Source organism: Giraffa tippelskirchi, chromosome 1, assembly GCF_054371585.1.
Source record: "Giraffa tippelskirchi isolate mGirTip1 chromosome 1, T2T-mGirTip1v1.2.pri, whole genome shotgun sequence".
NCBI lineage: Eukaryota > Metazoa > Chordata > Mammalia > Artiodactyla > Giraffidae > Giraffa > Giraffa tippelskirchi.
Genome location: NC_137275.1, coordinates 89,763,114 through 89,775,548, shown reverse-complemented (window position 1 = coordinate 89,775,548; position 12,435 = coordinate 89,763,114).

Sequence of the window (12,435 nt, the reverse complement as noted above, 5' to 3'; positions counted from 1 at the left end):
GTTTTGTTGTTGTTTGGGAGTTTTGTTTTTTTGCAATAACATTAGTGTTCCCCAATCTTCCTTATAAAACAAAAGCAGAAACAAAAACTCTTCTTTAACCTCTACTTGGTTTTGTTTCTTTGTTAGCATCATTTTCTCTCTACCCTGTTTCTTAAGTTTCCCAACTGTATATTAGAAATTGGCATGTTTGAGCTCTTTAGATCAGTGATTTATGTAATAAATAAATATAGCCACACACCCTTGTCTACTCCCTCCACCCCTTTAGTGTATGTCCTACTCCAAGTTTGTCTTACTAACAAATTGTTTACAAGCATAAGTTCTGCTATCTGCTATTTTCAATATTGATGTGGTAAAAGGTAATTGCACCCTTGATCTGCTTCTGATTTCCAGGGATAACTTAGGATTCATCCCCACCAAAGAGGGAAGCTGACGGGTGGAAAGAGTGCCACCTACTGAAATTGTCATAGGATATATATATATATGGATGTTTGAGGATAAAATACTCAGAATGGGATGGCACCAAATCTTTCCACTGGGAAAATGAATGAGGATCACCTCTGGAGCATTTGAAAAATACACATAACTAGGTTCCACTTTTATACTCCCCCAGCAGCATCGCGAAGGATTCTGATTAACATCTGGGATGGGGCTGGAGTAACAATATTTTTCAAAAGATTCACAGAAATCAGATGTACAGCTTTGCTTAAAAATCACTGGTATAGAGTGTGTAAAAATATGATGAAAACGATTAATGCTAGCACACAACATTAATAGTTAATAGGCACACACTGTTGTTATTCATGGAGCATTCCATGACAAATAGCAAACAATGTGTATCTTTCTGCATTCTGGTGAAGCCCTCATACCTTTGCAAAAATCCAGCAAATCTGCCTGTGACTCCCTTTCTGTATTTCAGGTTGGTTAAATCCGTCTAAGAGGAGAGGGAAATGGCAATCCACTCCAGTATTCTTGCCTAGAGAATCCCGTGGGTGGAGGAGCCTGGTGGGCTGCTGTCCATGGGGTGGCACAGAGCCGGACACGACTGAAGCAACTTAGCATGCATGCATGCATTGGAGAAGGAAATGGCAACCCATTCCAGTGTTCTTGCCTGGAGAATCCCAGGGACAGAGGAGCCTGGTGGACTGCCGTCTATGGCGTCGCACAGAGTCGGACACGATTGAAGCGACTTAGTAGCAGCAGCAGCAGAAAATCCTTCTAAGTTCTCTTATAACAGGTTAAAAATAAAGACTCTCCTTTGAGAAAAAGATAAGTAATTAGCTGCCAAAGAATGATCCCAACTATCAGCCACGAAAAGGAGGAAGCAGGGGAAAATGCAAACGATAGGACTGGTAGCTTGGTGCAGAGGGGAGGAAGAAGTGTTGAAGGTTGCCTGAGTTCAACTGGTGAAGACTATTTGGGATTTTTGTTCTAATAAAAATCTATTGGTTTAGTTTTATTGCAGTTTTCTTTAAAAATGTAAACCAATCTTTAATCCAGGCAATTAGACAAATTGATTCTGATTTCTTTCTTTTTCCAAAATAATAGGCAGTAATTTATGAATATATTACAAAGCACCATGCTAACTATTCGTGCAGCTCTTCCTGAAAGGAAGAGCTTTAAAGATTAAACTAATTTTAGGCCCCCATGAGTTAGATTTTTTCCTTTCTTATGATACTCTGTATGGAAAAGAAAGAAAAATTAAGAGCATCACTACTTAACATCCAATTTTCTTCAAATATTTTAAGTGTGTTTTCATACTTTCAAGAGAGATGTGAGAAAGTGTAATGAGATCTGTCTCATGCCAACTCAGAGCCTGTGGGAAGGCCGAGTAGTTTCCTGCAAAGATCTAAACCACCAACCTCGGTTTAACTTGTTTTCTTATTTTATATCTTAGAATAGAATACTATTACTATTTGGCAGAAAATCTCCTTGATCTGTCAGTAATTAGGCATGCCCCTAAGTTGAACATGGGTTGATTGCCAAGCAATTGTTCTGCATTTCACAATGACTTTAATCCCCAAGAGAATAAATTATATTTAAGCACTGACCACAAAATAGATGTTCTTGAAAGAGCAGTTAGAGTAGAAGGTGAAAAGAAATACACACACACATTAAATCAGAACATCAAAAACAGATGCTATTTTGGACTCAATGGGAGAAGGAGAGGGTCAGATGACTTGGGAGAATGGCATTGAAACATAAACATTACCATATGTAAAATAGATAACCAGTTTGAGTTCAAGGCATGAAGCAAGGCACCCAAAACTAGTGCTCTGTGACATCCTAGAGGGATTGGTGGGAAGGGAGGTGGGAGGGGAATTCAGAATGGAGGGGACACATGTATACCTATGGCCAATTCATATTGATGTATGGCAAAACCATCCCAATATTGTAATTATCCTTAAATTAGAATAAATAAATCTTTAAAAAAAAGATTTAAAAAAATGCTAAAGAAGCATTTGTTTGGTGGTCCCTAACATTTATTTCTTTGAAATCTTATGATCACTGACCCTAGTTAGACTGAGTAGAGAGAGAGAAGGAAGAGAGAACTATTGGAGAACAGTATGCTTAGCATGGGGCTGGAAGATGTCAGGTGGGTGTAATCCTTGTGATAATACAGATGTAGTTTAATAAAAGAGACATTCCTGATTCTCCTTAAATCTTAGAACATTAATAACTACTGTCAGGAATCAAAAGAGTCTCTCTAAATTTCAAATTTAAAAAAAAGGATAAAATCATAATTTTGGTGGGTAAGGCCCACTGTTAAAGGTAAAGGCCCACAGTTACCAACTCACAAAATAGATATTCAAAAAATTTAAAAAGAGAAACTAATAAAAACAGTTACTGAAAGTGTTAAACTCAGTCTGATATGAGTAAATAACATGGTGTAGGTCTGTAGTTTAAACCTACCCCAAACATTTAATATGTATTATCTCATTTAGTATTTACAATAATCTTTAAAATAGATGAGACATTTATGAATCCCATTTTTTATTATTTTTTAACACTAGGGAACATATGTTCAAGGTATGAGGGGACATGTCAGAAAGATTAAGTAAGTTGCCCAGGGTCACACAGCAGGTGATACTTCCTCAGACTTAAGTGTTCTTCAATACTTTTCCACAACCAAACGGAAACATATAAACCAACTTTAATTCCTTCTTGGGAGCAGAAAAAAATATTCTGGCCAACTTGTGACATTGTATCCTAGGCTGATACTACATTTGTATTCTTTACCGATGGTCACACAGGCAGAGCAGAAGGCTACAGTGATGGAAACATTTACTGTATTCAGTGTTTTCATCTGTTTATTTATTTTGTTTATATTTTAAGGTAGCCCAACCAGTGTGGTAGGCATTCTATTCACTTAAATGTGAGGAGAAAGTTAATTTATTACCTAAAAACATTTCTTAAGTGGAAGAATAACAATTTACTCAAAGGTATGAAAAATAAAAACACTGGAGTTCTTCCTTGCTGTCTTTCCTCTCAGAACATAGAGAAAGATTTTGGTTATAGGTGTGTGGGTGGGTGTGTGTTTAATGGAGCAAAATCATTAGATAAGAAGACATAGACTCACATTTACATAAAAAGCAAATTAAAAAAAAAATACCTGAAATTAATCAAAATAATTCCCCTTTTATTAAATAGGGCTGTAGAGGGTGGGGTTTAGTAGATTTAGTTTAAGTCGGTTACAAACTCACAGATTTTCTAATGAAACTAAAACTCAAAATGAAACTTCATACACACAATTTGGAATGAGTAAAACATTTTGCTTTAAACTATTTCATGAAAAGGCAAGTTTCATACAACTCTAGCAAATGAGAGTGCTCTCCAAGACGGCCGCTTACCAAGGAAGAGCACTTCATTACATGCCGTATATCTTTAGGGGGAAAGAAAAGCACTGATGTTTAATAAATTTACTGTAGAATTGTTAATTCTTGGTGACAATAATTATTTTACTTGATGGCATACATTTCTACTTTTGGTCTTTTTAGACTTCCTGCCTGACATAGAGGGTACAGATCTGGGGATAATGCATACAATTCAAAAGCATAGCTTTACTGACCTTAGCACTAAATTGTAGTCCCCACCTTTTGAACTGCTTTGCTCATGAAAGGGTTGTGCTGTGAATGCAAAGGTTTGGGAGTAGCTTACCAAATGATTTGAAGTGATTGAAAACTAACCTAGGCAAGATGCTTTCTCAGAAATGTTTTTTTTTAAAGCTTTAGAAGTGAAGTCTTACTAGTCTCATTTTCCGTTGCCAAATGGTTAATCTGAAGTTTCTAAATTGTCATAGGTTATGGTGTTGCTTGAGATACTGATGTGTCATTTGTGTTTCAATTTCACATTCTTGAGAGACAGCTTAATCAGCACATGACCATAACCAGAGTCAAATGGCACCATTATGAAGGTCTGCCCAGGAAACCCTCGGATCACAGAAGGATCAGAAAGGAATAGAAATACCATTGCTAAAACATCCATTAAAGATGTAATAATAATGACATATCTGGTCATCCTTGTTTCACACTTGTGGTGACATTTCCCAGGCTCTGCTTTCTCAGCCTAATTCTGTAATTAAAATTGAACTTACGTGGTGATGGTTCACTGCATTATTCTCACTTCAGTATATTTATTCTCTCATTCAGTTATATAACAGTGAACAAGATGTGTCACCAAGAGCTTATTGTCAAGTGGGAAAACAGACATGTAAATTGTTGTTCAGTTGATCAGTCATGTCTGACTGTTTGTGATCCCATGGGCTGTTGCATGCTAGTTTTCCCTGTGCTTCACCATCTCCCAGAGTTTGCTCAAACTCATGTCTGTTGAGTTGGTGATGCCATCCAACCATCTGATCCTCTGTTGTCCCCTTCTTCTGCTGCCTTCAATCTTTCCCAGCATCAGGGTCTTTTCCAATGAGTCAGCTCTTTGCATCAGGTGACCAGAGTATTGAAATTTCAGCTTCAGTATCAGTCCTTCATATGAATATTCAGGGTTGATTTCTTTTAGGATTGATTGGTTTGATCTCTTTGCTGTCCAAGGGACTCTTAAGAATCTTCTCCAGCACCACAGTTCAAAGACTTCAATTCTTCAGTGCTCAGTCTTTTTAATTGTCCAGCTCTCACATCCGTACATGACTACCGGAAAAACAATAGCTTTGTCTATGTGGACCTTTGTTGGCAAAGTAATGTCTCTGCATTTTAATACACTGTCTAGGTTTGTTATAGCTGTTCTTCCAAGGAGCAAGTGTCTTTTAATTTCATGGCCGCAGTCACCATCTGCAGTGATTTTGGAGCCCAAGAAAATAAAATCTGTCACTGTTTCCATTGTTTCCCTATCTGTTTGCCATGAAGTGATGGAACCAGATGCCATGATCTTTGCTTTTGACATGTAAATAGGCAATGATAAAACACTCTATGTTGTGTGCTAGGGTACAGTCAGAAGGGTGCTTACCTCATACTTGCAAGCTCAGAGCAAACTTTCCATGAAAGTATCATGATACTGAGATATGAGAGCTTAAAGATGAATAGGAATTATTCAAGCCAAGTAGAAAGTCAGAGAAGAGTGGTTGGTGGAGATCAAAGAATATATGAAGAACAGGGACAGGAGAGAGCATGATGCATTTGAGAGAAAAAGCACATCCCAAATGACTTGTATAGGAAGTGAAGAGGAAGAGGGTGACTGCTTAGGCTGTGGCAGTGTGCAGGGACCAGTTCTTGAGTTAGCGACAATCATGATAAGGGGTTTGGGTTGTGGCCTTAAGTGCAGTAGGAAATCAATGGTTAGTTTTAAGAGGGAGGAAAATGATCAGCTGTGGATGTTGGAAATACATCTCTAGTAGCACTGGGGAGAGTGACTTGAGAGAACACAATAGCAGGGGCTAGGACACCCATGGGGAGACTGGGGGAGTGACTTAGGAAAATTAGAGTGGTCTTGAATTAGAGATTAGGCAATAAGAAGGAGAGAAATGGACAGCTCCATGGGTATCACAGAGGCAGAAGAAATAGAGCCAAGTAAACTGCTTGGAAGCAAGATGAAGCAGAGGCAGGGCTCCAGAATGTTACCCAGGTTTCTGAGCTGGCCAAGGGTAGTTGGTGGTGAAATTCACTAGAGACAGAAATAAGAGAAGAGGACCTGGAAGAGGGGAGGGTGGGTGTTGAGAGCTGAGGGAGAAAAAAGAAACCAGTGATCAAAAAAATCAAGTTTGAGTCACCCGAGGGACATCCATGTGGAGAGGTGCAGTAAGCAATTGGGCAACTGAGCCTCAAACCTAGATTCAGACTGGAGTTAGAAATTTGCGAACCATCTGCATAAAGGTGGCAGTTGAGGAAGATACCCTTACGCTCTGAGTGAGAAGAAAAGTGGAGCTCTAGCACATAACCAGAGGGGACCCCCCCAATGAGGTTTGAGAGAAAGAAGAGGAACCCCAAAGAAGGAAGCCAGAGGTGTGTGCTGTCGTGGGAGCCAAGTTAAGGACAAGCCTCATGAAGGAGGTCTGACCTGGTTAGCAGCTGTCACCTGAGACAAGTAATGAGAAGTCCCTTGGATATAACAGTGGGGCATTCATTGCAATCCTTGGCAAAGTGAGTTTCAGGAGAGGAGTCCTGTGACAGAAGCCAGATTGCCTGAGGTTGAAGGATAAACAGGAAGCGAGGATGTGAAGATAGGGAGAGGCAATGTTTAAAGAAGGTTGGTTGCAGAGAGGAGGAAGCAGATAGCAAAGGAGCTCCAGGGGAGATGTGGGGTTGAGGAAAGAATGTTTTAAGATGGAAGAGACTCAAGCATGTTTACGGATGGGAGAGAGCAGATTGAGGTGGGTAGTTAAAGATACAGAAAGTGAAAAAGACTTACTGAGCAAGGTCCCTGAAAGGTAGGGTCTGTTAAGAGAGTATTCTGCTGATAAATGGAGGAAGAGGATAGGCCTTGTAAAGGGGGTGCGGGGGGTGGGGATTGGTTTAAAGATGTCTTTCCATTTTTTGTGGTTCAGGTTGTGTATAGTCCATAGTTGCTGATGGGCTAAAAGAGTTAATTTCACTTTGCCTTTCCTCTACTTCCTCATTAGAGGGCTCTGTAGATTTTCTTCATAAAGTTTCATCATTGCTTTGGAGAGAAAGAGGAATGGGGTCTGTGGAATGTATTATGGATTAAAGGCTGGTGTTTGGACAAGGCTGAGGTGGTGTCTATAATAAGAATTTTGAGAAATCAGAGCTTCCTTTGAAACACAAGTGTGTATTATAAAACACTCCATGGACAGAAGAGCCTGGTGGGCTACAGCCCATGTGGTTGCAGAGTTGGACATGACTGAGTACTCACATACACACACAGGTAATAAATAAATAGTAAAGGGATCATATGGTGGCAAAATAATCTCCATCTGGGTGATGTGTAGTGATGGCCATGGTTTCTAATCCATGCTTCCTACTATATTGACAGCTCTGTGATCCATGAAATATCATAAGAATATATACCAAATATTGACTGCTTACTAAGTACTAAGCACAAAGTACATGTTATTTTTATATTCCTATGAGAATCCTGCATGGTAGATTACTATTTTCAGTTTACAGATAAGTAAAGGCTCAGAGAGAATAAACATCTACAATCAAAGAGCTGGTTAATGGCTCAACTAGTAGTAGAACCCAAGTTTGTCTATTTCAGCATGTGAGCACTTTGCATTAAGTAACATGATGTATCTTGCATAATTACCTAATTGAAAAATTTTCTTTTTGCCCTCAATTTCCCTTGTAGTCACATGTTATTATGCAACTAAAATATCTTCTCTTTTAGATAGTAGTGAACAATCAACCTAGGGAAAAAGTAGTATTGGTGTACAAGGAAGAGAGAGTTGGAGAAAAACTAGATCCAGACATATAGAGATTAATGAGAGAAAAAAGAACTATCTTTGCCATCACATATTCCTTCAGCTGACCTATTTGTTCATGCACTTTATTTATTCATTCCATGAATAATCTAAAATTTACAGAAGTATTGTGTCCTCCTAGAGCTACAGTAATTGCACAACTAAATACTTAATTGTAATTATGACAGGTGCTACAAAGGAGAAGTTTAGTGGCTGTGGGGGGAGATAAAAGGACACTGCTCAGTTTAGAAGCCCATTTAAGCTTTCCTTGAGGAAGTGATAATTGTGCTGACTTGAAAAATAACTAAAAATGAACCAATTAAATCGAGCATGAGAAGAGGAGTCTTGTTTCAGGCAGAAGGAATTGCACAGAGGGAAGGCCAAAAGCAGAGCTTCCCTCATGGATCAGATGGTAAAAAATCTGCCTTCAATTCAAGAGACCCAGGTTCAGTTCCTGGTTGGGAAGATTCCCTGGAGAAGGGAATGGCAACTCACTCTAGTATTCTTGCCTGGAGAATTCCATGGTCAGAGGAGCCTTGTGGGCTACAGTCCATGGAGTTGCAAAGAGTCAGACATGACTGAGCAACTAGCACTTCCACTTCTAAGGCCAAAAGCAGAGATGGATGTGGCATAAGGCAAGTGCAGCTGCAGCCCCCAAAGTTAATAGAATACAATCAGATGAGACTGGAAAGATAGGCAGGGATCAGGGTATACAGGTCCTTGTAGGTTATATTGAGTCTGTTACTGTCATTACCTATCGATTTAACCTGCTCAGGATCCATCTTCCCTTTTCTCATATACTGATACTGTGATATACTGATACTCTGACATTATCCTTGGGAAACTGTAAGTAGATAGGGGAGGAAAAGAACCAGGCATGACTTTCTTAACAGAAGAGAGGCTATCTTTGACCTATGCCATTTTGTGATCTAAGCCTGGGCACAATGCTTGCCCTTGAATGTGGAGTGCTAAGTTACTTCAGTTGTGTCTGACCCTTTGCAACACTATGAACTGTAGCCTGCCAGGCTCCTCTGTCCACGGAATTCTCCAAGCAAGAATACTGAAGTGGGTTGCCCAGCCCTTCTCCAGGGGATCTTCCCAACCCAGGAAATGAACCTGGGTTCCCTACATTGGCAGGCAGGTTTTTTACCACTATCACCACCTGGGAAGCCTGCCCCTGAACAGGTCTCAGTAATAATTCTCAACTTCTCAGGCAAGAGAAGTAACCATAGCAAAATAATATATCGGTTGTAAAGACTCCCGGTTCTATTTCAGTGGTAAAGATGAGCCTGAAACATTCAACTGCCAGATCATCCTGAACCTAAAGAAGGATGATGTTGACATTTTCTGACCCTCATGAATTCAATCAACTAAAGCTTGGACTCTGTCAATGGTCCGTGTCAACTGCCCAAGTGCCTGCATAAATAGCCATGTACCCTTAGCTTAAAATTCCCCCAGTTTTGCTGTTCAGGGAGACACTGCTTTAGGAAAGATCCCCAGTGTTCTGTTTACTTACTGCAAGAGATAATAAAGCCTTCTTTTTGAAACAGGAAGGAAGGGGGCAGGGTACAACATTTAAAAGAATGACATAGCCCAAGGACACAACATAGACTGATTAGAACAAAACAGGCCCAAGATGGTAGACTAGTGGACTCCCACTAGACCTTGAGGATCAGTATACACTCACCGTAACACACAACAAACTATGTGACACCGCACAGGTGCCAAGAAAAGAAAATCTGTCACTGCTTCCACTTTTCCCCCTTCTGTTTGCTTCTATGAATGTTGGGATCGAATGCCATGATCTTAGTTTTTTGAATGCTGAATTTCAAGCCAGCGTTTTAACTCTCTTCTTTCACCTTCATTAAGAGGGTCTTTAGTTCCTCTTCACTTTCTGCCATTAAAATGGTATCATCTCTATATCTGAGGTTGTTGATATTTGTGGTCTCATCTCTGTATCTGAGGTTGTTGATATTGTGGTCTCATCTCTGTATCTGAGGTTGTTGATATTTCTCCTGGCAATCTGGATTCCAGCTTGTGATTCATCTAGCCTGACATTTCACACAATGTACTCTGCATAGAAATTAAATAAGCAGGATGACAATATACAGCCTTGTATTCCTTTCCCAATTTTGAACCAGTCAGTTGTTTCCTGTTTGGTTCTAACTGTTGCTCCTTGACCTACATACAGGTTTCTCAGGAGGCAGGTAAGGTGGTCTGGTATTCCCATCTCTTGAAGAATTTTTCAGTTTATTGTGATTCACACAGTCAAAGGATTTAGCACAATCAATAACACAGAAGTAAATGTTTTTCTGGAATTTCCTTGCTTTCTCTTTGATCCAACAGATGTTGGCAATTTGATCTCTGGTTCTTTTGTCTTTTCTAAACCCAACTTGTACATCTGAAAGTTCTTGGTTCACATACTGCTGAAGCCTAACTTTGAAATAGCAGGGCACAACTTCTGAAAGAATGACATAGCCTGAGGACACAACATAAACAAATTAGAATCAAATGGGTCCAGGATGACAGACAAGTCAACTTCAGACGAGACCATGATCCTCAATCAGCAAGCTAAATGACACAGCCAGAGGCGCCATGACAGTTCCAAGCCACTGTCAAAAAAAAAAAAAAGTGGGCAATAGCCCAATTCCTGGAAATCTCCACCCTATCCCCAAAATAGTTGGAATAATCCTCCCACTCATAAAGGCTAACCATGCCACGTTTCAGGGCCATCACTCACCCTCTGTGATGGCCCACATTCTGACTGTCTTTCTCTCTAAATTAATCCACTTCTTACCTATCACTTTGTCTCTCACTGAATTCTTTCTGAGATGAGACATCAAGAATCTGAGCTTCATTAGGTCCTGAAATTAGGTACAGTAGGTTTTGGCTGTATTTGAGTCCTGGCCACGTGGGTTCAAGTTCCAATCTAAGGTAAATGGTTTCAGCTTGAAGGCTTTTGAGTATAACCTTGCTAGCATGTGAAATAAGCACAACTGTATGGTAGCTTGAACATTCTTTGGCACTGCCTTTCTGAGTTTTCCAAATTTGCTGACATATTGAGTGTAGCACTTCTGTGGCCACCGCTGAGTTTTCCAAATTTGCTGACATATTGAGTGTAGCACTTTAACAGCATCATCTCTTAGGATTTTAAATAGCTCAGCTGGAATTATCTTCAGTTGCTTTGTTCCATCAGAAGACCTCAAAGATACTATGTATACTCCTTGAGGAGGAACAAGGACCCTACCCCAAGGTGACACTATTGTTTCCTTGACTACTCCTCTCTTGTTTCTGCATTCCCTCCCTTCTGTGATTAGTAACAGTTTGAACATTGGGAAAGGGGTACATCAAGACTGTATATTGTCACTCTGCTTATTTAACTTATATGCAGAGTGCAGCATGTGAAATGCTGGGCTGGATGAAGCACAAGCTGGAATCAAGATTACTGGGAGAAATATCAGTAACCTCAGATATGCAGATGACACCACCCTTATGGCAGATGGAATTAAAGAGCCTCTTGATGGTGAAAGAGGAGAGTGAAAAAGCTGGCTTAAAGGTCAACATTCAAAAAACAAAGATCATGGCATCTGACCTTATCACTTCATGGCAAATAGAAGGGGAAACACTGAAAACAGTGATAGACTTTATTGTTTTGGACTCCAAAATCACTGTGGATTTTGACTGCAGCCATGAAATTAAAAGACGCTTGCTCCTTGGAAGAAAAGCTATGACAAACTGAGACAGTATGTTAAAAAGCAGAGACATTACTTTGCTGGCAAAGGTCCATATAGTCAAAGCTATGGTTTTTCCAGTAGTTATGTACAGATGTGAGAGTCAGACCATAAAGAAGGCTGAGTGCTGAAGAATTGATGCTTTCAAACTGTGGTGTTGGAGAAGATTCTTGAGCATCCCTTGGACTGCAAGGAGATCAAACCAGTCAATCCTGAAGGAAATCAATCCTAAATATTCATTGGAATGACTGATGCTGAAGCTAATGCTGGGAAAGATTGAAGGCAGGAAGAGAAGGGATAATAGAGGATGAGATAGTTGGATGGCATCACCAACTTGATAGACATGAGTTTGAGCAAACTCTGGGAGATGGTGAAGGACAGGGAAGCCTGGCGTGCTGCAGTCCATGGTGTCACAAAGAGTCAGACACAATTGAGTGACTGAACAACAACAACAGTTTGAACTTGCCCTTTGGAATTCAGGGAGAGTCAAGGAGGCTGAATGAGCTCTATTGCCTACAAATAAGAAAGAGGGATATGAAAAGGACTTTTCCCTGGGAGGGCTGCACAGAATCCTGATCCATTTCAGCCTCTTGGAGGATATTGATCCAAAAGACACAACCAAGCCAAAGATTAGGAGAAGGAAGGATTTATTACTTGCTGCCAGACTCCTCCAGAGAAGGCAATGGCACCCCACTCCAGTACTCTTGCCTGGAAAATCCCATGGACAGAAGAGCCTGGTAGGCTGCAGTCTATGGGGTCGCTAGGAGTCGGACACGACTGAGCGACTTCACTTTCCCTTTTCACTTTCATGCACTGGAGAAGGAAATGGCAACCCACTCCAGTATT